At 39.8% G+C, this 24,254-nt stretch overlaps 1 protein-coding gene across 1 annotated transcript in view; it reads left to right on the top strand.

Annotated features, from left to right (window-relative positions):
• The window catches only part of raph1a (Ras association (RalGDS/AF-6) and pleckstrin homology domains 1a), a 104,095-nt gene that overhangs the window by 19,379 nt on the left and 60,462 nt on the right, over positions 1-24,254 (top strand). Inside the window, exon 2 of the mRNA XM_030757623.1 lies at positions 14,968-15,031. The gene's annotated coding sequence lies outside the window, so the exon portion shown is untranslated. The remainder of the gene's footprint in view (positions 1-14,967; positions 15,032-24,254) is intronic.

Below are 24,254 nucleotides of genomic sequence, written 5' to 3'. Positions count from 1 at the left end.
GGTGCCGAGATATGACCAGCTGGATAGTACAGTATGCCCAGTGGATTGCCTGCTGGATCCAGCTGGATAAGCGGTGTCTTGTTTTGGTCAAGCTTTTGAATTATTTGGCCTCCTATACATCACAGCTGGTCCCACTACCATCTTGTAAACCTTTCTTTTCCCTCTTGCTGCTATCTTTCTGTCACAAATTACTGACTGACACTCGCCTCCACCTGCTCCACCTTGCCTGTACTAACTTCTCTGTTTTTTCATTGCTCACACAGAGTGAGAAATATTCAGTGAGGGTGAGACAGAAATGAGTGTTTGGGGCTTGTTGGTTGGTTGCTCAGCTTGCTTCGAAGTAACTGCTGACATAAGAAGCTGTGTGTGTGTGTGTGTGTGTGTGTGTGTGTGTGCGTGCGTGCGTGTGTGTGTGTGTGTGCGTGTGTGTGCGTGCGTGCGTGTGTGTGTCTTTTCACATATGATAGAGTCAGCACAGAAAAGCAGGAGTACTCCAAGCCATAATATTAACATGCACATACACAGGTTCACTGCCTGCATGCTCCTCACTCCATGTAAGCAAAGGAAAAAAGACAGACTTACAGTATCAACACATTCTTCAAGCCAGTGAAGACACACACACACACACACACACACACACACACACACACACACACACACACACACACACACACACACACACACACTCATACATGTAACACATCCAAACCAAACCACAGATACCTTTTAGATCCAAACAGCTCTTCGGTACAGATGGAAAGTATGTGAACCTCCCTGCCGTCGGAGGACTTCTGTCTCTCTGTGAATGGACATGGATTGAAATACTCAGATAGCTGTGACAGAGGTCATAGTTCAGACTTATGCTGCTCATGGCATTACCCAGCTTAAATATCCTAATTATGGCCTTTTGCTGTGTAGTGAATTTTTCAAAATTCACTACATGGAAATCCATGTTAAGAGTTAAATCTGGCTGCCTTTTGACTTTGGAGTTGACAGCTTAAATCCTCCACTTGGTTTGGAAAAATGTGGGGATGGAAAGAATGAATGAGGAGTGTGCTCACCTACTTGAGCAGTTACTGTGTAGGTGTCATTGGGCAGGAAAAGTCTCCCCATAACTTCTCAACTCTTCTAAAAACAGATTCATACCCTCTTTAAGCAAATGTTTATTCTTCTGATGCAAAGTGCCAAAGCACAGAGGGCTGATGGTGATAGTTTCACCAAGCAGTAATTAGCCTTAACCCTCTGAGGTCTAATTCATCATAGGTGGTAACCCTACCCTAACTGCAATTTGGAAAAAAAAAAACTGAAAAAATGTAAATAGTTTTTGATGTGTGTCATCTTAAATTATTTTTTTTGTTCCCCAATTGCCAAGACTTGGGGACACTTAAATGAAAACAAAAAGTGACAGAGGGGCCTTTGGGGTTTTGTTCTGATTAGGATTTTAGTCAGGACTAGACTCAGAGGTTCACCAGTTAGGTTATTATATTATATTATATTATATTATATTATATTATATTATATTATATTATATTATATTATATTATATTATATTATATTATATTATATACACTGCCTGGCCAAAAAAAAAAGTCGCCACCAAAAAAAAGGTCACACTAATATTTCGTTGGACCACCTTTAGCTTTGATTACAGCATGCATTCACTGTGGCATTGTTTCCATAAGCTTCTGTAATGTCACAAGATTTATTTACATCCAGTGTTGCATTAATTTTTCACCAAGATTTTGCAGTGATGATTACAGATTCTGACCACTGCGCAAAGCCTTCTGCAACACATCCCAAAGATTCTCAATGGGGTTGAGGTCTGGACTCTGTGGTGGCCAATCCATGTGTGAAAACTAAAACCAATTTTAGTAGTTTCTGCAATCTCCTTAGATGTTTTCTCTGCTTGATGCCAATGGTTTGACCCTTCTCAAACAGACTGAGATCTTTTCCACGACCACGAGATGTCTTTCGACATGATTGTTTAAGAAATGAGAAGCAACTTATTGCACCAGTTGGGGTTAAATAACTTGTTGCCAGCTGAAAGATAATCACCCATGCAGTAATTATCCAATAGGAGGCTCGTACCCATTTGCTTAGTTAAATCCAGGTGGTGACTTTTTTTTGGCCAGGCAATTATTATATTATTTATAGTTTTGAGACTCATCGTAAGTAGTGGACCCTGGGATCTGCTTTTTCTGCCATTACCACTATAGGGTTAGAGGCAGGAGTATTTCAGTGACTCTTCCCTCTCCGATCCAACAATACTCGTTTGGAGTAGAGAACCAAAGGTAATGCATGGGCCAGTAGAATAGAATAGAATAGAATAAAATAGAATGCCTTTATTGTCATTATACAGGATGTACAATGAAATTGGGGGGCCACTCTTGTTCAGTGCCATGCAATAGAAAGTCAAACTCTCTAAAATAAAAATAAAAATATAATAATCTAATATAATCTAAAAATATACAGAAAATAAAATGTATAAAAATATATACAGAAAATAAAATGTATTAAGAATACAGAAAATAAGAGAATGTATAAAAATATATACATTGTAAAAAATAAAATAAGAGTATACATATAATAATGAAGATCATTAATATTGCACTTGGTGAATGAATATTGCACTGGTGAATGAATACTGGATATTACACAATATAGGAGTGATTGATATTGTTCAGTATGAATAATATAATATTGCACAGAGTTGTGGGTGTTGCACAGTTAGAGTGGGTGAGTGTGAGAGTTCAGGGTGGTGATTGCTGTGGTGAAGAAACTGTTCTTAAGTCTGTTTGTTCTGGCTTTGATGCGCCAGAGGGCAGCAGGTCAAACAGTTCAAAGCCAGGGTGTGAGCTGTCCTTGATGATGTTTTTGGCCCTGCTGATGCAGCGGGAGGTGTAGATGTCCATCAGGGAGGGGAGAGTGCAGCCAACGATTCTTTGTGCTGTCTTGACTACCCTCTGAAGCCTGACCCTGTCTGCCTCAGTGCAGCTGCCGTACCATACTGTGATACAGTATGTCAGCAGGCTCTCGTGATGAGCGGTAGAAGGTCAGCAGCAGGTTTGAGTCCAAGTTGTTCTGGATCTTTACTGTTCTGACTCGGACCTAGATCAGGATCAGAACCTGGGTCCACTGGCCAGGTTGCAATTAGGGTTTAAGGTTGGGGTAGGTTAGGGGCGCAGTTAAGGTCAGAGTTAGGGTCATCACTGATGTCGACGTAGAACTCAATAGGGTTAAAACTTTGTCTTTTCATAGATCTCCTTCCTTCACTGCAGGATTTGGGCAGTAAATGAGTCAAAATTAACTGATAATTATGTCCCTAGTGAAACGAATTAGTATTATTAGGTATAACTATATATCTATACATAATTTTTATCTGTTTTCTATCTCATTTTTTTGTGGGGTTAGTGTATACATGTGCTGAAGGGAAGTGGAGTGATGGTGAACATAGTACATTGGTAGAGTGTTGAGCATGAGGTAGGCATTAATAAGTATATACATACTTCTTCCGTCTCCATTTCAGGCTTGATAATTGAGTTGTTATTTCACATCATGTAGATTTAGTTGGATTTTGTCTGCACATGTGTGTGTGTGTATGCATACGTGTATTACATCTATGTATATCTATATATTGGTTTGTTTTATATGTCCGAAATAAAGTTAATTAATCAACTAAATTGCCCCAAAATTATCTTCAGTTTTACATTCAAAAGATGCTCACCATAATCAAGTATTAATTTTTACAATCAGATGTGCAATTTCATTCTAAGATATTCAATTACATCATTTTGTTTAAAATAATTGCTACCAGCTCTAGTCCGCATCGGTGGACTGGGGTGTAGGGAGCCCCAGGCAGGTGTGGGCTCATCTGGCTCGCGGCCAATGACAGGAAGCCAAAGTCCATGATCCTCGGTGGGGGAGCCGGTTGACCCTGAGTGGTGCAGAGACAAACACACCTGTAGGCGAGCATTAATAATCCTTCCACAGGTTCACCCAGGTAAACCTTCTCAGTTTCACTTCCTGTCTTTAATCATCTTGGCTTGAGCTGCACAAAACTGTGAGCGAGTGTGAACTTTTAAGAAGAAAATCAAGAGTTTCACAGCCAAAATAATTGCTTCTTTGATCCCAATAATTTTATTTTCATAACTTTTGGAAGACAAATTTGTAACTGAAACTGAGATGTGATTAATTGTTCAGCAGCTAATTTGGATCAGCTATTTAGTAAATAGAATTGTGGGTGATCGACTGCTCAGGATTCTGGAACCAGGCAACACACTCATCTGGACTAAATTTATTTCTTTAGGGGAACCCACACTGCAGTGATAACTGCAACTATTAGCCTACTAAATTAGCCTATTATCCATTTCAAGCAACCAAATTAGCTGTTCGAAGGTCTTTTCAAAAAGTAAATGAGAGGAAAACCTCCAGGTGTTCTAGCTTCCTCCCATGGTTCAAAGACATTTATGTTAGATTGGTGACTGTGGGTGTGGGTTAAGTGCAAAGGATAAGCCTGTATGAATAGGCTTGAAAAGTCTAAATTGTTCTCAGAAATGTAACTGTAACTAACCAGGTCTGGATGCTCTTAGATTAGTGACAAAAAAAGGTATGTGTCAGATAAACTCAGACCGCAGAGCAACAGTCTGATGCTGGGTGGTGTGTAGAATGGAGTTGGCTACTGTACCCATATATATATATATATATATATATATATATATATATATATATATATATATATATATATATATATATATATATATATATAAATTTTTTTTTTTTTTTTTTTTTTGTGGGGTGGCTCAAGACTTTTGCATAGTACTGGATCTGTAGAATAGTGAGGTGAAGCTGGGCCTGGGGACTGTCTTTACTGAGGACTTGTTGGAATTGGACCTGGTCTGGTGGTTTTTAGCTGAGTCAGACTCAGTGGCTTATCCCCACCGGTTGCCGTCTGTTAATTATACAATAAGTTCCAGGAATCTGTATAAGTGTGTGTCATTTCTATGCATGTGTATCTGTGTCTGAGCATGTTTTTCAGTTAAGTATTACTCGTCTTTCTCCTTGTTTTGCTCATGTGTGTGTATTTGTGTGTGTGTCTGTGTGTTCTTTGTATGGCTTCAAAGAGAGAAAGTCATCACAAAGAATAGAGAATTCACACAAATTCGCAAATGCACCCATGGAGCACTGGAACACTTGTTGTTGTTGTTGTGGAGTCTTTACTCTGTTCCCATTTCTCCCACCTCTTGAAGAGGTTGTCCTTGGTTCCGAGTTATGTTGTTCCTGGCAGGAATCATATTAGCTGAGGACTGAAGTGGAAAGTTTCTGTTTTATTGTACATTTAGTTTGGGTGTCACTGTGTATGTGTAGAAGGAAAATTCTAGTCTTCAACCACTGCAGTATAATAGGAGCTAAAATTGATCTGTTTTTGCAGACTTTATTCTGGTGGTTTTCAGTGTTAACACAGCTGTGTGTGTTTGAACCAAAGTGTGGATGCTCAGGGTAGCCTCACTGATGGAATAAAAATGCTATGCTATGTTGTACATTAATAGTGTTATGTTTTCTAATATTTTAAAAGAAGGTTTTAAAATACAATGTAAGTGTGTGCATGTGTGGTGGTGGTGGTGGTGGGGCCTATCTTCATACTGTGAAATTACATTTTTTCAAAGAAAATTAGCTCTTTCCTTCTGTTTTCTGTGTTCTAATGCAAGTTAAGAGCTTGCTTGCTGAAGCTTCACATTTATTGCTCGGATGAAGCAGGCATTGATCTTGTTATTTAACTGAGGTGTATTGCCCAGAAAGCAGGAACTACACCACCTGGAACCGAAACAATACAGTGGCTGAACAATGGCTAAGCCTTGTTATCGGCCATTATCCTGATCAAGATCATATTAGCTTCTACATTAGCCACAACAATGTAACTTTGACCCCTCCAACTAGGCGTTCTCTTTCTGTGTATTGTTTTGTTGGATTTGTGTGTCTATCTATCTATCTATCTATCTATCTATCTATCTATCTATCTATCTATCTATCTATCTATCTATCTATCTATCTATCTATCTATCTATCTATCTATCTATCTATCTATCTAGTATGCTAGTTCTCTCTCCTCCCTGCAGGCAGGGGTTTGTTTACTTTATTTAATTTTATTTCTTGTAGACGTTCTGCGTACCTGCATCCATACACTCAATACATTACTAATTAGCCATTCTATATTGTAATAAGTTTAATTTTAAATTTATTTTGGTCACTTCACAAGCCTCTGTATAGTCTTCTTGTTTTATCTGAACCAGAGGTGGAAAATTAATTATCCCAAGGAGCCACATGTGAACTTTGTTGCTTTGTTACATAAAAAAAATGAAGTGAATTTTAGGGAATATTCAGATTTGAGAGAAGTAATGGTTTACATAATAATGGTTTGAATTTAGCCTAGCTTAAACTTGGTAACATACTGCACTGCCCATATTGGGGGTTCTTTCTTGGTTAGCATATAAGCTAGCTAGTGTGGGTTGGTCAAACTTGAGTCTTCAGCTAGCTTGAAATGGTAGTTACAATGTAATAGATGCTAATTGTTAAGACATCTTAATGAGGAGTAGATTACTAGGCCTATTAACTGTCTTTTCACTGATCTTAAATCTCTGCAATTGTGAACAGTCACAGCAATTTGGCATAGCAATAAATCTTTCTGTTAGTGGATCTAGTGGTGCAGAACTATCTTATCCAACAGTGGTTGCAGACTGCAGCACGACCAAAATTACTGCAACCATGTGCAATCAATGTCCCATCCTTTAAATGGTTGCTTCAATATCCCAATCACTGAAGGTCTGTGAAGATCCACAGTCAGTTGCTGTCTTCAAAGCAACTTTAGTGCGTCAAGATAGTAACAAGACAGATTCAGTCTCCTGTCAGTGTGTAGTTAAATGGGGTCAAGTCAGGAATTACATGCAGTCTGTGATATGGTGATTAATTCTGATAAATTGATGAAATTCTCAAATCGGTTGCCCTCTAAATACACAGAAATTCACATTAATTACTTACATGCAATTGCAGCGAGAACTTCAGAGATTTGAAACAGAAATTCATCCAAAATAGTGACGTATTTAACTGCAAAAAGACATAGGTGCTCAGCAGCCTTGCTTTTATATAGGAGTTTAACCAGAATACAACTGGTTGGCAGCCAGATGTGTCGAGTCCCCTATATTGCAAAGAGATGCATCACAAGTGTGTTGTATTCACTGGCATAGACTACTTCATATTGATTGCATTGTGCTGGCAATCTGTCTGCATTTATAAATTAGATAGCTGTTATTTGCAAACCTTTGCCAGTCTGTCTGAGAGTGATTGCAGTCAGTCTGAGTCAGACTGACTGCAATGTATGTTTTGGACATTGGATACAGGCACAGATGCAGTCCACCCATGCAGGTTCACTGACCTCCTTTTTCGCTCTTCTTCTTCTTCTTCTAATTTAACCCAGTAGCTCAGTGACCTTGTATTGAGTGCATGACAAAGTGTTGACTCGGTGTTTGTCAGAGCAGCATAGCAGAGTGCCGTGATTCTTCCTGACAGTTCTGCAGCATGACCGACTCCACTGCAGCAATACTAGACCTGTTTGTGTGTGTGTGTGTGTGTGTGTGTGTGTGTGTGTGTGTGTGTGTGTGTGTGTGTGTGTGTGTGTGTGTGTGTGTGTGTGTGTTTGTGCGCGCTCTTGATCTTGAAGCGCTCTATCTGGGCTTATGTTGGTTATTCTATGTAATTATTAAATAGTTATTCTAAAATATTTTCTCTTCAGCATGGCTCCAGCAGACTTTCACAATAAACAGCCATGTGTCAGATTTTAGAGCCTAGATGCACACTGAGGTGGTATCGCATGCTTTAACTGTGCCACTTGGCTCTGTCCTCTTTTCAGGGGGTTACTACACTGGGTGCCAGTATGCTATTGGTTGGAAAAAATCTGTGACTTGGGACAAACTTCCCTGCCCTCACTCAAACTGTGCTGACCTATATTCTACTAAAGAAATTACCCAGTGAAATATTTCACACTTACTATCATAGAAAACTAAAATAGAGCAGTCTCATTTTTACAAGCTGGAACCAGTGAGTACTCTGGTTGTGGCAATAATCAACAGTGGAGAGATGACACTATAGCACTGAGGAAATATTGTGCATATCCTTGTTGTGTCAACAGCCATGCCATACTGGAGGTAGAGGAAATAATACCCTGACTGACGAATAGGCTTTTTCGTGCAGTGTACTTCCTGAGAACTCAGAAATTTAAAACCATGTCTGTCATACGAGCTCGTATTAATTCTGCTCAGTGACAAACTGTCATATTTTTATCTTCAGTTTAATTTTTGATTTACAATGATTTAAACATATTAACACTGAACTTCCAGTTTAATTCAGATTTTATATGGCCTGCAGTACATAGGCATGAGCTTCATATCTTGAGTCTGAATGTGCAGGCACAAATTTAAATGTCTCTACACGGTACATAAACGCCTATGAGATCTCTTTGCTTGGCGTACAACATATGTGGCCGGTCTGTAGCCACATATGTAAAACATGATTAATTGCAAGTGAGATGTCCTTCCCAGCCACTGTATCCAAATATGGTGGAGGAACGTGGTGGCTTCCAGAAACCGGCACCTATGTATTTTTAATGAATTAAATATAAGTTTATGAGAATGCACCAGTTTGTTGGAAGATGTAATTGCACAGTAATCTTTGTATATTTATGACCACAATAGCCTTTTGTTCTATTAAATGACCTAAAAAAATGTTCACTGTATCTTTAACCCTCAAACCCAGTCTGAATCCTCACACAGTCCCTAAAGTTGTGATGTCTGACAGAAATCACCTCACAATAATATTTTCCATGCAAATTCTGTCCACACAAACGTAGATATGTTTCCACAGCCTTTCCCATTTCTATGATGATCAGTGAATCATCTCAGTAGGAACACCAGGCTACCACAGGACTAGTTAAAACTTGCACTTTTTCCAAATAGCTTTAGAGTTTGTATGTTTTCAGGGAATTTCTAAAGAACAGCATTTGATGAGCTGTGGAAATGAGCTGTGGACCTGCAGGTCTTAGTCATGCTTTTATTTTATTGGAACACTGCATTAGATCTGGAGTCAGAGTGAGCATAGTGGCATTTGTTTATAATGCCATAAGAACTTTAAAAAAGGCAAAGCTGACTTTGGTTCTAGTATACTGCTGCAAGTCACAGTTTGCTTTGTTTGTGAAAAATGTCTACTTTTTATTTTTTTTTTTAATAGTTTTGTCTTATCTACCTCTCTGTCCCTTTGTTATGAATACAATGTCTCAATGCCCTGAGGGAATAACTTTAAATGTTGCAAAACACACTGACTTGGACTAAATGATGAATTGATTATATTTCTGAACACAACGGAATATCAGGGTTTCCATAAATAAAAGTTGTCAGACCTGGTGACTGTTTTTTTTTTTTAATTTTGTGTGTGTGTGTGTGTGTGTGTGTGTGTGTGTGTGTGTGTGTGTGTGTGTGTGTGTGTGTGTGTGTGTGTGTGTGAGAGAGAGGGAGAGAGAGAGAGAGAAAGAGAGAGGTGGGATCTGGTAGAATTTTTTGTTGCACTTTATTAGTGTAACACTATACACCTGCTGTACTGGTAATTGCTAATTGTGTGGTGACACAGGCTTAACAGCAGGGCTATGTACATGCACCTCTGCACACAGAGGTATAGAGGAGGGAGGACAGCGGGGAGTTTGTTTCTTATTTCCAGCATGAAGAGCAAGTAACATTTACTCAGTAGGAGAGGAGCAAATCACATTTAACCTTGTTCAAACATCAAAAAAAGGTCGGCTGTGATTTGATGCTCTCTTGCTTGTATATGTATCTCAATGTGCGCAGCACATGCACAGCCCATCACAATTAGTGATTAGTCACATGATGGTGGATGAACAGCACTAAATACACTGCTCAAAAAAATAAAGGGAACACTTAAACAACACAATATAACTCCAAGTAAATCAAACTTCTGTGAAATCAAACTGTCCACTTAGGAAGCAACACTGATTGACAATCAATTTCACATGCTGTTGTGCAAATGGAATAGACAACAGGTGGAAATTATTGGCAATTAGCAAGACACACTCAATAAAGGAGTGGTTCTGCAGGTGGGGACCACAGACCACTTCTCAGTACCTATGCTTTCTGGCTGATGTTTTGGTCACTTTTGAATGTTGTGGTGCTTTCACACTCGTGGTAGCATGAGACGGACTCTACAACCCACACAAGTGGCTCAGGTAGTGCAGCTCATCCAGGATGGCACATTAATATGAGCTGTGGCAAGAAGGTTTGCCGTGTCTGTCAGCGTAGTGTCCAGAGGCTGGAGGTGCTACCAGGACACAGGCCAGTACACCAGGAGATGTGGAGGAGGCTGTGGGAGGGCAACAACCCAGCAGCAGGGCCGCTACCTCAGCCTTTGTGCAAGGAGGAACAGGAGGAGCACTGCCAGAGCCCTGCAAAATGACCTCCAGCAGGCCACAAATGTGCATGTGTCTGCACAAATGGTTAGAAACCAACTCCATGAGGATGGTATGAGGGCCCGAGGTCCACAGATGGGGTTGTGCTCACAGCCCAACACCATGCAGGACGCTTGGCATTTGCCAGAGAACACCAGGATTGGCAAATTCGCCACTGGCGCCCTGTGCTCTTCACAGATGAAAGCAGGTTCACACTGAGCACATGTGACAGACGTGACAGAGTCTGGAGACGCCATGGAGAGCGATCTGCTGCCTGCAACATCCTTCAGCATGACCAGTTTGGCAGTGGGTCAGTAATGGTGTGGGGTGGCATTTCTCTGGAGGACCGCACGGCCCTCCATGTGCTCGCCAGAGGTAGCATGACTGCCATTAGGTACAGAGGTGAGATCCTCAGACCCCTTGTGAGACCATATGCTGATGCGGTTGGCCCTGGGTTCCTCCTAATGCAGGACAATGCTAGACCTCATGTAGCTGGAGTGTGTCAGCAGTTCCTGCAAGATGAAGGCATTGAAGCTATGGACTGGCCCGCCCGTTCCCCAGACCTCAATCCGATTGAGCACATCTGGGACATTACGTCTTGTTCCATCGACCACAGTCTGTGGTTGCACCACAGACTGTCCAGGAGTTGACGGATGCTTTAGTCCAGGTCTGGGAGGAGATCCCTCAGGAGACCATCCGCCACCTCATCAGGAGCATGCCCAGGCATTGTAGGGAGGTCATACAGGCACGTGGAGGCCACACACAATACTGAGCCTCATTTTGACTTGTTTTAAGGACATTACATCAAAGTTGGATCAGCCTGTAGTGTGTTTTTCCACTTTAATTTTGTGTGTGACTCCAAATCCAGGCCTCCATTGTTTAATAAATTTGATTTCCATTGATGATTTTTGTGTGATTTTGTTGTCAGCACATTCAACTTTGTACAGAACAAAGTATTCAATGAGAATATTTCATTCATTCAAATCTAGGATGTGTTATTTGAGTGTTCCCTTTATTTTTTGAGCAGTGTACATAACCACCACAACAGGCAGGTCTAACACTTCTATGCTAATGTAATAGACAAATCACAACAACAAAGCTAACAAAGCCAAGTCAAATCAGTTTTATTAATATATCCTATTTTCAAAAGTTGCTGTAACCATGAGGTTGTCATCCCAGCTACCACAAATCCTCTTAACAATACCTGTAGCAGTAACTCTTGACTTTCAGATCATTAATAACAGTTTTTTTTTAACTTATATAACTTCTCACTGATGTGTCATTGTCACATGGAAACATGCTGCATTATCCAAATATAGTGGGTGGAAACCTGGCTGGAGCTTTTATGGAAACAAAGTCCAAAGAATTATTTTATTTCAAGCTTTGAAGACTTGAGGATAAAGTAATGCATTTGAACGTAGCCATGTTTCAGTTGTTTCATTTACATGTTCATTGGTTTGCAGATTACTTTCAATCTATTATAAAAACAAAATTCATTACATTAAGCAAACTATTAAGTGTGCAGTCCTCTTAAATACGATTTCCAAGTCTCATTATGACTGAAGTAAGAGAGAGGTAAAGCTATTGTTTCCACTCCGAGAATTTAAAGCCGCTGTCTTGGCAGGCCGTGTTGTTTCATAATGCTCTTTAATGTGGCCTGTTTGGCAATCCAGGAGTCATCGATCTGCCAGGCAGGACAAGCAGAGCTTTAGTGTTATAAAGCTTCAATAAACACAATACAAACATAATAAAAATTCATCAAAATAAGATCCCACAGCTCCATAAGTTTTTGGACAGTAACACACTGTTCACTCTTTTGCCTATTCTGCAGTTGTTGCCTCTGTGTGCCTCTGCAGTGCATTTGAAATGAACAAAAGATATTTAGTGTAGATATTCTGCTTTATATCAATGGGATAAATTATATCCATGAGTCATTTTCTTTTTCATGCCTAAGTGTGGCCTGTTATCTCATCAGAATTTGAGAAAATAAAGGGTCTGGCAAATTTTAAATTTGCATTTGGTAACTGTTTATGGGAATTCTCAATATGAGGTCCAAAGAGATATTGATGAAAGTCAAGGGGATCATCATGAAACTGAAAAATGTGTAATAACAGACCAGTCAGAGAGATGGCAGAAACTTTAGAACAGGTTACACAAGTCTTCTCATTATGGAAGGAGATTCTTTGACCAGTTGACACCAAGATGAACTTGGGAATAATGATTCTATGGAGAACCAGAGGAAGGGCTCATGATCCATACCACTACGTCTGTCAGACATGGTGGAGGCAGTGTTATTCCATGGACATGTAAGTGCTTAGAGTGCATTTTAAGCTAAAAACAGATTGAATGTTCTTTGATAGTTGTCAGATTCCAACCCAACTGAACTTGGTTTTCACATTCCAAAGACAAAGCTGAGAGCAGAAAGACTCACAAACTATTGAAATCAGCTGGAGTAAAGGCTTGGCAGAGCATCGCAAGGAAGGAATCTCAGTCTTTAGTGATGTCCGTGGGTTCTAGACTTCAGTTATTAAACCACTGGCAGTTTTGAAACACTGTTATTGGCTAATTCTTTCTAATAGTTTTCGATTGCAACACAGTGGGATGGGGAACTATTTTAAATGACACATCAGTTTTTAATTCCTGAAAGATATAAATATCAAGTGATGTGGCACAAACGCAACAGTTCAGCTGAGGTTAACCACTTAAAGGAGGGCACATGGAAAAACAAGAGAGCATCCAGAGTGTAAATTTTTCTGTTTTAATTTGTTGCAGTTATTCATTTATTTTGTTTTTATAGCAACTTCTACTTAAACAGTCCCATGTTGGTGTAATATACATCATTCCCAAGTGATTATATAGTTTCACGTTCGAGTGTATAACAATCTCTACAGTATAGTGCTGTATACCTAAAAAAAATAACCAAATAGATACAACTCCTTGTTAACAATCCCACAGTATAATACACTACAGATGGCAAAATTACTGAAGTCTCCATCACTCACGGTTGAATGTCTTTTATGCTGGCAGAGGGGAATAACAGAACAAGGGGGTTATTTGAATGCAGTCATTGTTATATTCAGCATTTTGTGAGATTGACCAAGTGAATCCACTCTGTCAGCACACTTGTTAGATCATCATACACCCCTTCTTCATACAAGCTTGTATTAAAGACAGGTGGCAAATGAAATGAAAAACTACCACAGTGTTGGACATCTTTGTGTGTCCAGAGCAACTTCACAGCATCTTTAGGTATGGAATACCATTCTTTCATCCTTACCAAACAATCTGGTGAGCCCTTGCAGCCCCTGGAAGGGTTCATTGTCATCCTGGAAGGGAGCCTTTGCTTCAGGATTGAAATGTTTCAAGCTAGAATAAAAGTCGTCATTTAGAACAACTTGTTACTGACTTCACTGGCATCACTGGTGTGATGGTTTTCCATTAAAGTTCCAGTAAATGGTATCTCTGAATCTAAAGACACATTAATGATTTTTATGAGCTGGTCCTAAAATAAGACAGCACAGTGCAGTCAGCTGCACAGGTTCCACACGTAAGCTTGTCACTAGACAGATGCTGGGTTGAATACCACTGATGTACCCATGAGCAGTACACTGTATTACTGTTTGTTCCAACAACAGTCTTCTTGTTTCAGATATCAGCTACTGATCACATGAGAACTGCTAACAGTCTTATGCAAGCGAGGATCAGAGTGTTTGTGTAACTTTGTTCAGTGCATGTGAAGTGTTTGTTTTTATGTATTTCTCTGGCCTGGTGAGTTTGTGGAGGGTTAGACAAACACACACACATCCATGTGTCAGGTGAGCAACAATAGCTGCAAATTCCACAACAGGTACATAATTTGACTTTCACACATTATGTCTGTATGTGAATTCCCAAATAAAGTCCTGAAGTGATTGGGTCTGACCGGATGTAGTTTGGACATAATGAGCTGCAGTGATTTAGTGAGCTGAATCACAAAGTGTAGCTGATACAGTAAATACACACACAGGCTCAGAGAATGAAAATGGAGAGTAGAAATTCTATCAGAGCTGCTTTAAGGAGCCCAGTGGGTTAACAGAGAGGCTATAGCAGTGCACTTAAATGTTGTGGCTTGTCAGTTATTTTTAGGTCACACACATCCAGCCTGCTCAGCATGATAGAAACACACACTAGTGCCACCTGCTGACAATATATTTGGTGTGTAGACAGCTGCTGTGAGTGTGTGTGTGTTTTATCCGATGCAGTGGAGCTGGTCTGTCTCTAAGCAAAAAGCTCTTCTCTGTAGGACTACAGAGAGATTGACACTGCTCTTCTGTTTCACCAAACAATCCCTATATATTTAGATATTAGTGGTGAGAAGACCAGTGTGGTTTTTACACAGTGCTTTCAGGAGGGAAGACTGCATCTAAGTCTATTTACATCCAATGGAAATCTGGTCCTGAATAATGCCTTTTCTGTCTGTGTCTCTGCAGGGTGATTGAATCATCCACTCTGTGCAACGCGCCAGCTGGACTGAGCTGTGTTAGCAGACCAAAGGTAATCATCATTAAAGCACTTTTATCACTTTAAATCACAAATGTGTTTATGTGCTGATTGATTATTGATTGTTTCAAAGAGTCACTTTACACATTTGGGTATGGAAAAAAAAAAAGCTGAAAAACATGAGTTGCTGCAATGAGCTACCACTCAACATATGGTAGCTTATTGCAGCAGGTCACCTTCTCTAACATATACAGCTCTGCTGCCACAAGAACAGACAGGAAATCTTTCATACCACATACTGTCACTCTCTATAATACAGTATATCTGTCTGGCAGAGAGAAGTATGGCTCTATAGTGTGGTGGTTTACGCATTTGCCCCAGTTTGACTCTGGCAGGAGATACGAATCCCTTGGGGGTTACGTCAGGAAGGGCATCTGGTGTAAAAAATCTGCCAAATCAAGGATGCGCAGCTACCCACGGTGGCAACCCCTTGTGAATTAGAGAGCAGTTGAAAGCATTGTTGTTGTTATTATTATTGTTATTATTAATATTATTATTTCATCATCATTATCAGCTGCTGTAACAAAAGAATTTCCCAATCCTAATTTTAGGGGTGGGACAGTCTGATTTAATGTAGGCCTGTTAGCATCAGCAAAGGAAGCTATCATATCAGTTGATTTATAAACTGCAGTGCTCTATGTGATGAGGACACAGGATTGCAGTGTTCATGTGTGAGATTATAAGGCAAGGCAAGTTTATTTATATTGCACCTTCCAAACACTACAGTCATTCAAGGTGCTTTACAAGATAAAATCAAAACCAAAAAGAAAAGAAGGCAAAAAGGCAGAAAATAAATACCAATTGTAATAGCGACAGCTACGTGGTTAGTTAAGCAATCGTGAATAAATATGTTTGCTTTTTTAAATAGCTAGGGTTGGAGACGATCTGACCTCAGTGGGTAGTTGGTTCCATCTGTGGGCAGCATAGTGGCTAAATGACTAATCACCCTGTTTAGTTTGAGATCTGTGCCCTACTGTGTGGCCAGATCAGACCTTAGCAACCTACTGGGTTTGTATCCATTAAACATCTCAGATATATATTTATAAACAATCAGTAGTACTTTAAATTCAATTCTGTGTGGAAGCCAGTGCAAAGAACTGAGAATTGGAGTGATGGGCTCTCTCTTCCTGGCTTTTGTTAATATTCTAACAGCAGCATTCTGAATTAACTGTCTGATAGTCTTTTTAGTGAGGCCAGTAAAAAGAGCGTTGCAGTAGTCAACTCTACAACACTACAACTCTACTGTACTGTGCAGGAAACAAATGCATGAATGAGCTTCTCCAGATGTTGCTGGGGAACAAAATCTCTGTTTAGCTATGTTTCTAAGATGCCAAAAGGCTGATTTACTTACAGCCCTAATATGTTCACTGAAACTGAGGGCCTCCGTGATTAGGCCAAGATTTTTCACACAGGTCGAGATCTTCAAAGCCCTACATTCAAAATGTGAACTATGTTACAATTGTGCATCTTTGTGTAGTCTCTGTTTAATTGAAGGACTTTTTTTTGCATCCAGACCTGCACTTTTTCAAGGTACAAACATAATAAGTCAACAGAATCAGAATTGTTTGGTGAGAGCCAGATAAATCTGGGTGTCGCTATTTTGTTTTCCTGAAAGATGTCACAAACAGGAAGCAAATACAAATTAAGCAAGGGTCCCAAGAAGTAACCCTCGTGGGCCTCCATATGGCATTAGGGTTTTCTAAATAATCCCTACCTTCAAGGTGTGATCTAAACGTTCCTCTGAGACCAACCAAAAAGTTCTGAAAGGTTCCCCATTATTACACTGTTTTTAATTGGTAAGTAATTTTATTATAATTAATACATCTGATGATGGCCACATGCTTTTGGCCACATATATTATATTTAAAAAAATACCTGTTAAACTGCTATTGAAAGGTACTGTTATGATACTGCTGTTGGTACCTCCCCCCATCACTGTTTGTACTGCTTGTACTACCAGTTCAGCTTTTGAACATTCCTTTTTCTGTTCTAAGCTCTAATGTTATTTTCATCTGGTCTTTGGTTTCTAGAAAGGTTTTAGCTGACATGTGGTTCAGGACGTAGTAAGTAGCTGTTATTATACCACTGTGTTCTTAGTTGTGGCACACCCAAAGTATTTATTTATTTTTCTATTAACATCCTTTGCACAACTTTTAGGGTTCAGTAAGTAAATCTCAAACCTATTGTTTTTGTTTGTTTGTTTGTTTGTTTGTTTGTTTTTTAAAAAAGGTAAATGGACAGCACCCAGTTGATGTTGGAAAGTTTTGTAATGGTTTCCAAAATTAAACTTTTTTCTGTGGCTCAATGGTCAGCCCTATTTACCAACAAAGGAGCTCACATTCATCATATATCACGCGATTAATAACTTGCAGTCCTCTTACGGGCTTCTTGCGTTCTTGTTCATCCACTTTGAGCTCTGTGGAAAACTAAACTTCTCCGTGGCACGTGGCTCCAGTGTTTAGCCACAGCCAGTTCTGAGTGCTGCTGTTATAAGTGTGAGCTTCTTCCTAGATCTTTGTGCAAGATATCTTGATATTTTACTTAACCGACTACAGGGGTATAGTATAAATAGATGAGAGGTTTGCTTATAATATGATTTGACTTTTGTTAAGTTTCTCTGCCATCTGCAAAAACAGCTAGCATTTACACTGTTGTTTTATGCACGACAACTTGTGCCAATTTCAAGGGAAATTTCTAAGCAATGATTGAAAAATGTAAAAGCTGTTTTAGGATTTTTAATGTAGTTTTGATAAAATACATGCAATTAAATACTTAACAATACTGAATGAGTTTGAAATGAATAAATTAAAAGTTTATTCTAATAATGCCACTGACACAGCAAGGATAAAGATATTATGTCACAAAGGAAACAGCAAAAAAGTCTTTGAAGTGGGCATTAATGTGATATTCACATATGGAACAATTCATTTACATTAACATGTAAATTGTTGCTATACAGGAGCTCAGGGTGGAACAGGTGTCCTGAATGCTAATGTAAAACCCCACTGGCTCATCTCTTTGTAGCTGGCAGCTAGCCAGTTCAATTCAATTCAGTTTTGTTTATATAACACCAAATTACAACTGCAAGGACTTAAAGGTGCTTTATGTTGTAAGGGAGTGATTCTACAGTAATACAGAAAAAACTCCAACAATCAGTGACCCCCTATGAGCAAGCACTTGGCGACAGTAGGACGGAAAAACAGGAAGAAACATCTGGCAGAACCAGGCTCAGGGAGAGGCAGCAATATGCCACGAACAGCTGGGGGTGAGGGGAGGGAGACGGGACAAATGACATGCTGTAGAAGAGAGCAAGAGATTAATAATAACTAATGATTAAATGCAGAGTAGAGTAAAAACAGAGTGAAAAGAGGTGAATGAAGAAGAAACACCCAGTGTATCATGGGAACCCACCGCCTAGGTTTATTGCAGTGTAACTAAGGGAGCATTCAGGGTCACCTGATCCAGCCCTAACTATTGATAATCTGTTTTATTGCTTTTTTATATCTGTTCATTGTAATCTTCTTATTGTTGTTTTTTAGGTTGACAATGTTAAGATCTGTCCAGGGACAACAGATGAAAAATAGCCTTTTGGCTAATTCTGGTGCATTTACTATAATATTAATTAATGTACACTGTCCCTGTCAAATAAACTAATAAAAAAAAAAAAAAGCTTGATCAAAAATCAAAATTTTAAACGCAGTCTTAAAAGTAGACTCGGTATCTGTCTCCCAAATCCAAACTGGGAGTTGGTTCCACAGAAGAGGGGCCTAAAAGCTGAAGGCTCTGCCTCCCATTCTGCTTTTAAATACCTGAGGAAACAGCCCGTGAGCAATGTGCTCTATTGGCTCTATTGGTCTGATAAGGTACTATGAGTACTGTTCCTCACAGTGTTACTGGAATCCTCTGATTTATTGTACAGTCTTTGCCTTACAATATACATAGTCCATAGTATCAAAAGCTGCACTGAGGTCTAACAGGACAAGCACAGAGATGAGTCCACTGTCAGACCGGGCTGGACTGGCAATCGGGCGCACCGGGCATTTGCCCGGTGGGCCGACAGTCCTCAAGGGCCGATGCCGTTGGATTTCTTTTTTTCTTCCCTTTTTTTTTTCTAAGAGACCGGCCCACAATTTAGAGGGGGCGGCCCATTGGCCCATCTTCAATATAGACAGTGGACAGAACCAATCAGGATATAGGATGAAAGCGGCCCCACCCTTTCTCTGTGTGGTGCAGAACACTGAAACTACTCCCGCTAGTAGTTTCAGTGTTGAGCGCGTGTGTTAAAGGAGAGGCAATATGGAGAAACCGAAGCGGCAGAAAGGGGGTGTGGAGAAGTTACGTGCGAAGAAATTAAAGAGTGCCACTGTAGATGCTACAAAATGTGTAAAGATCACAGACATGTTCACTGCTGTAGCCTCCACGTCCTCTGTAACAGCAATGCTGCAGCAACAGCAGGCTGTAGGCAGAGCCGGCCAGAGGCACAGGCAACATATGCGGCTGCATAGGGCCCCCTGACCACCAGGGGCCCCCCAAGCTCGTCCACATTTGTCATGAAACTTTTTTGGTTTGTCTTAAATTTTACAAATGCCAATTTCCTAAAAGAAAGAAGAGACTATTCTAACTGTCCAGATTCGTACACTTGTAACAACACTAATTTAATGAGTAGACTACACTCTAATATTTCTGTCTCAGACTGATGCTAAAAAGCGAATTCATGCATCTGTTACTTCTAGGATGGACTATTGTAATTTATTATTATCAGGCTGTCTTAAAAGCTCCCTGAAAAGCCTTCAGCTGATCCAAAATGCTGCAGCTAGAGTACTGACAGGGACTAGAAAGAGAGAGCAGATTTCTCCCATATTGGCTTCTTTTCATTGGCTCATAATACGTATCACCCCAATAGAGCACTTTGCTCTCAGACTGCTGGCTTACTTGTGGTTCCTAAGAGTAGAATGGGAGGCAGAGCCTTCAGCCTTCAGGCCCCTCTTCTGTGGAACCAGCTCCTAGTTTGGATTCATGAGACAGACACCCTCTCTATTTTTAAGATTAGGATGAATGATGGGTTTTCTCTGTAATTATTGTGGGGTCTTTACCTTACACTATAAAGTGCCTTGAGATGTCTGTGTGTTGTGAGTTGGCACTGTATAAATAAAATGTAATTGAATCGAAAAATTTAATTGAAAAGGCTGAAACTGTAATATATCCTTAAAAAAAAAAATCAACTTTAACCCTGCAGCATTAATAACAATTAAGTTCAGGAGACAATGAAGTGCTATGAAGGGGGCCCCAAATCAAGTATTGCTTAGGTCCCCTTCAAGGCTTGGGCAGACTCTGCTGTAGGTGAAGATAGCAGTAGCATGATGAGCAATGCCGATTGATTAGTATCAATATTTATTTACATTTGCATACTTCCCCAAATCTGGCAGCCATGGCACCTTAATCTGATAAAATAGCAAACAGTCAAGGCCGAGAAGTGTTGGATGAGCAGCAAGTGTCCATTTTAGGCTGCATCATAGCATTTTAGATATTTAGGTTAAAGGTGTGTTGAAAGGCTGCACAGTAGTTTGAATTTGTAGCCTCTGTGCTGGTTAAACATGTTTTTAAAAGCCCTCAAGCAGGTGAAATAACAGATTTTAAAAAACTAAATGATACGTCAAAGCTTTGCAATTTAAGCATTACTAAAGTAAGTTTAAAAAAAAAGTATGAAAGTATTATTAGCAAAAGGTATGCCCACACTGAATAAGAGTAAAACAGTGTCAAATGCTTCTAAGACATAGTTGCGGGCCGGTCTAAGCCAAAAATACCAGGGCCGATTTTTTTGTCCCAGTCCAGCCCTGCTGTCAGAGGCTGCAAGAAGATCATTTGTAACCTTCACTAATGCTGTTTCTGTACCGTGATGAATTCTGAAACCAGACTGAAACTCTTCAAATAAACCGTTCCTCTGCAGATGATCAGTTAGCTGTTTTACAACTACTCTTTCAAGAACCTTTGAGATATTGGAGATTGGCCTATAATCAGGTAAGACAGCTGGGTCAAGTTAATTCCTGCCACCATAAAGGCCTGTGGTATGTAGTCCATTAATAGAGATAGATTGATCATATTTAAGATCAAAGCATTAATTATGGTAGGACTTCTTTGAGCAGTATTAGGAATGGGGTCTAATAGACATGTTGATGGTTTGGAAGAAGTTAGATCAGTCAGAGAGAAAGGCTACGTTCACACTGCAGCCTGAAGTGACCCAAATCCGATTTTTTCGGTCTGAACAACACAGATCGGATTTTTTCAAATGTGACCCAGGCCACTTGGATATGTGGTCCTAAATCAGATACGTATCCGATCTTTTCAAATGCGACCTGAGTGTGTACGGCCAGGTTGCATTCATCCGACCGGCACGTCATTGATACTCGACAAATGTCACTATTCTGCGTCCCGTTACGAGGACGCGGGAAGGAAAACATGTGTGACTTTGGCAAACATTGAGCGCGCTCACTACATGTGACGTTATTGCGTCCTCTACTGCGCATGCGGGACACTTTCAGGTTCCTCTGCTGTTCACACACAGATCACATCCAAGTCACATATATTTGGAAATGTGAACGCCCACGCCAAAAAAATCGGATTTCACAAAAAATCGGAATTGGGTCACTTCAGGCTGCGCTGTGAACATAGCCAAAGAGTCTAAATAAATGCCAGTAGTCCTGAAAGTTGCTGTACATTATGATAGGTCTGTGAGATGTTATAAATAAAAATAAATTTTATTTGTGAATAAATTCATGAAGTTATTATTAGTTAAGGTTAAAAGAATGCTTGGCTCAACAGAGCTCTGATGGACAGTCAGCCACTCTTGGACATTCTAGGCCAAGGATCCTCAACTCCAGGCCTCGAGGGCCAGTGTCCTGCAGGTTTTAGATGTGTTCCTGATCCAACACACCTGAGTCAAATATAGAAGTCATTAGCAGGACTCTGGAGAACTTGACTGCATACTGAGGAGGTAATTCAGCCATTTGATTCAGGTGTGTTGGATCAGGGACACATCTAAAACCTGCAGGACACCGGCCCTCGAGGCCTGGATTTGAGGATCCCTGTTCTAGGCTGTGGATGCGTAGGTAACCCTCAAGTCTAATGTGTTTACATTCCATCATATTTCAGTCAGTGGTATCCATTGCTCCCATTGGTTGGCACTTGAATTTAATACTTCAAAGTTGATTGTCCCACCCATTTTGTGTTGTTAACATTAATCATTGCTGCAAGTTGCTGAAATTCATTGACATTCCAAGGTCTCTGGTTGCTACATTTTGCTAACATTAACTGTATAAAAGATAAGTGGGTCCTCCATGATGTCACCCATTGGGTTTGGACTCATTTTGATAGTTGCCCCTTGGTTACAATTTGCTGTGTCAATGCCCCTTAGCTGTGTACCAGTACAATATGGTGCTAGAAAGTTAACAAGCTAATGAAAACTTCCTTGGCCTGTTTTGTAAAATCTTGTTAAAATTGTAATCAAGCAAATTTGAAACAGGTTAGTACTAATGGGGGTCTTGTCAAATTAGACAATTGGCACCATTAGCACTGAATTTTTTTACAATTCGTGTGTGTGTGTGTGTGTGTGTGTGTGTGTGTGTGTGTGTGTGTGTGTGTGTGTGTGTGTGTGTGTGTGTGTGTGTGTGTGTGTGTGTGGTTCTAAAGGTCTGGCTCATGTCCCTCTGTGTATTATAAGCAGCAGTCTGGGTTTGGCAATCTCAAAATACATGGAATGTGACTGAAGCTAGAGTAGTAGTGAAATTTCACAGGGTATTTTTTTTTAAATATTGATTTCAACAAAGACATGAATCCAAATGCACTAGAAATGAACGTATGTTCCCTTTTTCCAAAACAGTAAAATAACAGGACAGACATGGAGATAAGGACTTTACTATTTCTTACATCCTGCTAATTCTTCTGAAAGATGGAAATGCAGGAATATATATGAAGTACCAGAGTGCCATTATGCTCACATGCATGAGAGCATGTGAGCATAATGACATTTTACATTACATTAGGAAGCTATAACTGATCACATGATCAAATGTTAGACAACAGGTGTAGAAAGTTCTGCCTGTGATCTACTCACACAGCACATTTGCACAAAGACAGCACACAAACAAGCAAATAATCTGCTAATAAAATTCATACATGTAAGCATGTTTTTACGTGTGTGCTGAAGGAGAATTCAGTTCAATTAAATTTAATTTATATAGCCCCTATTCACAACTACAGTCACCTCAATAGTGTGGATGTTATATACTAACATCCACACTGACAGTGTGACCAACCGATTATTACTGGCATCAGTACAAATGAATGAATGAAATTACGGAGTGACAGGACAGACCCAGATTGAAATCTCCTCTGTGAAAACTGATCTTTTGAACAAAAGTGTGGAATGCTCTATTGTGCTTTCAGACAGTTGTAGCTCTAGCAGAGGTTAACAGGCACATTATACTTTAATAATCCACTACACACCAGGATTATTCCTAACCTTTTTGTTCTTGTGCTCCTTATCACCATTATTAATCTGAATGCTGTTAAGCATTCACATTATTATTATTATAATAATAGAGATCCAAATCTTTATTATATTTTCTTCCATGGCCTTTTTTTCAGCCATTAACTACTTAGTTTGTGCTACAGAAACTGTTTTGGTATCAAAATGTTCAGCTTTTTCTGGAGAATCCTGCTGTTATTTTTCTTGTTTGTAACTTTTTTAATGAATTTTTTTGCTCCATTCAAATTAATGGAGAAATCTTCAAATCCTCTTCAAACCCATCATACTTTGAGATGTATTTGCATTTGGATTCATGTCTTTGTTGAAATCAATATTTTTTAAAAAAATACCCTGTGAAATTTCACTACTACTCTAGCTTCAGTCACATTCCATGTATTTTAGATTTCCATACATTGCCAAACCCGCAGTGGTTAGCACTGCTGCCTCACAGATAGAATACCATCTGGAAGGCCTGGGTTCGATTCCACCTTGGCCCAGGCCTCTCCCTCTCTCTGTGTGGAGTTTGCATGTTCTCCCCGTGCTTGCGTGGGTTTCCTCCCACATTCCAAAAACATGCACTTACTGGGGTTAGGTTAATTGGCTATTCTAAATTGCCCATAGGTGTGAATGTGAGTGTGAAAGGTTGTTTGTCTCTCTGTGTTGGCCCTGTGACAGGCTGGCGACCTGTTCAGG

The sequence above is a fragment of the Archocentrus centrarchus genome, chromosome 21, assembly GCF_007364275.1.
Source record: "Archocentrus centrarchus isolate MPI-CPG fArcCen1 chromosome 21, fArcCen1, whole genome shotgun sequence".
Lineage (NCBI taxonomy): Eukaryota > Metazoa > Chordata > Actinopteri > Cichliformes > Cichlidae > Archocentrus > Archocentrus centrarchus.
Note: the sequence above shows the minus strand (reverse complement) of the source record. Positions and strands in the feature narration are given on the sequence as shown.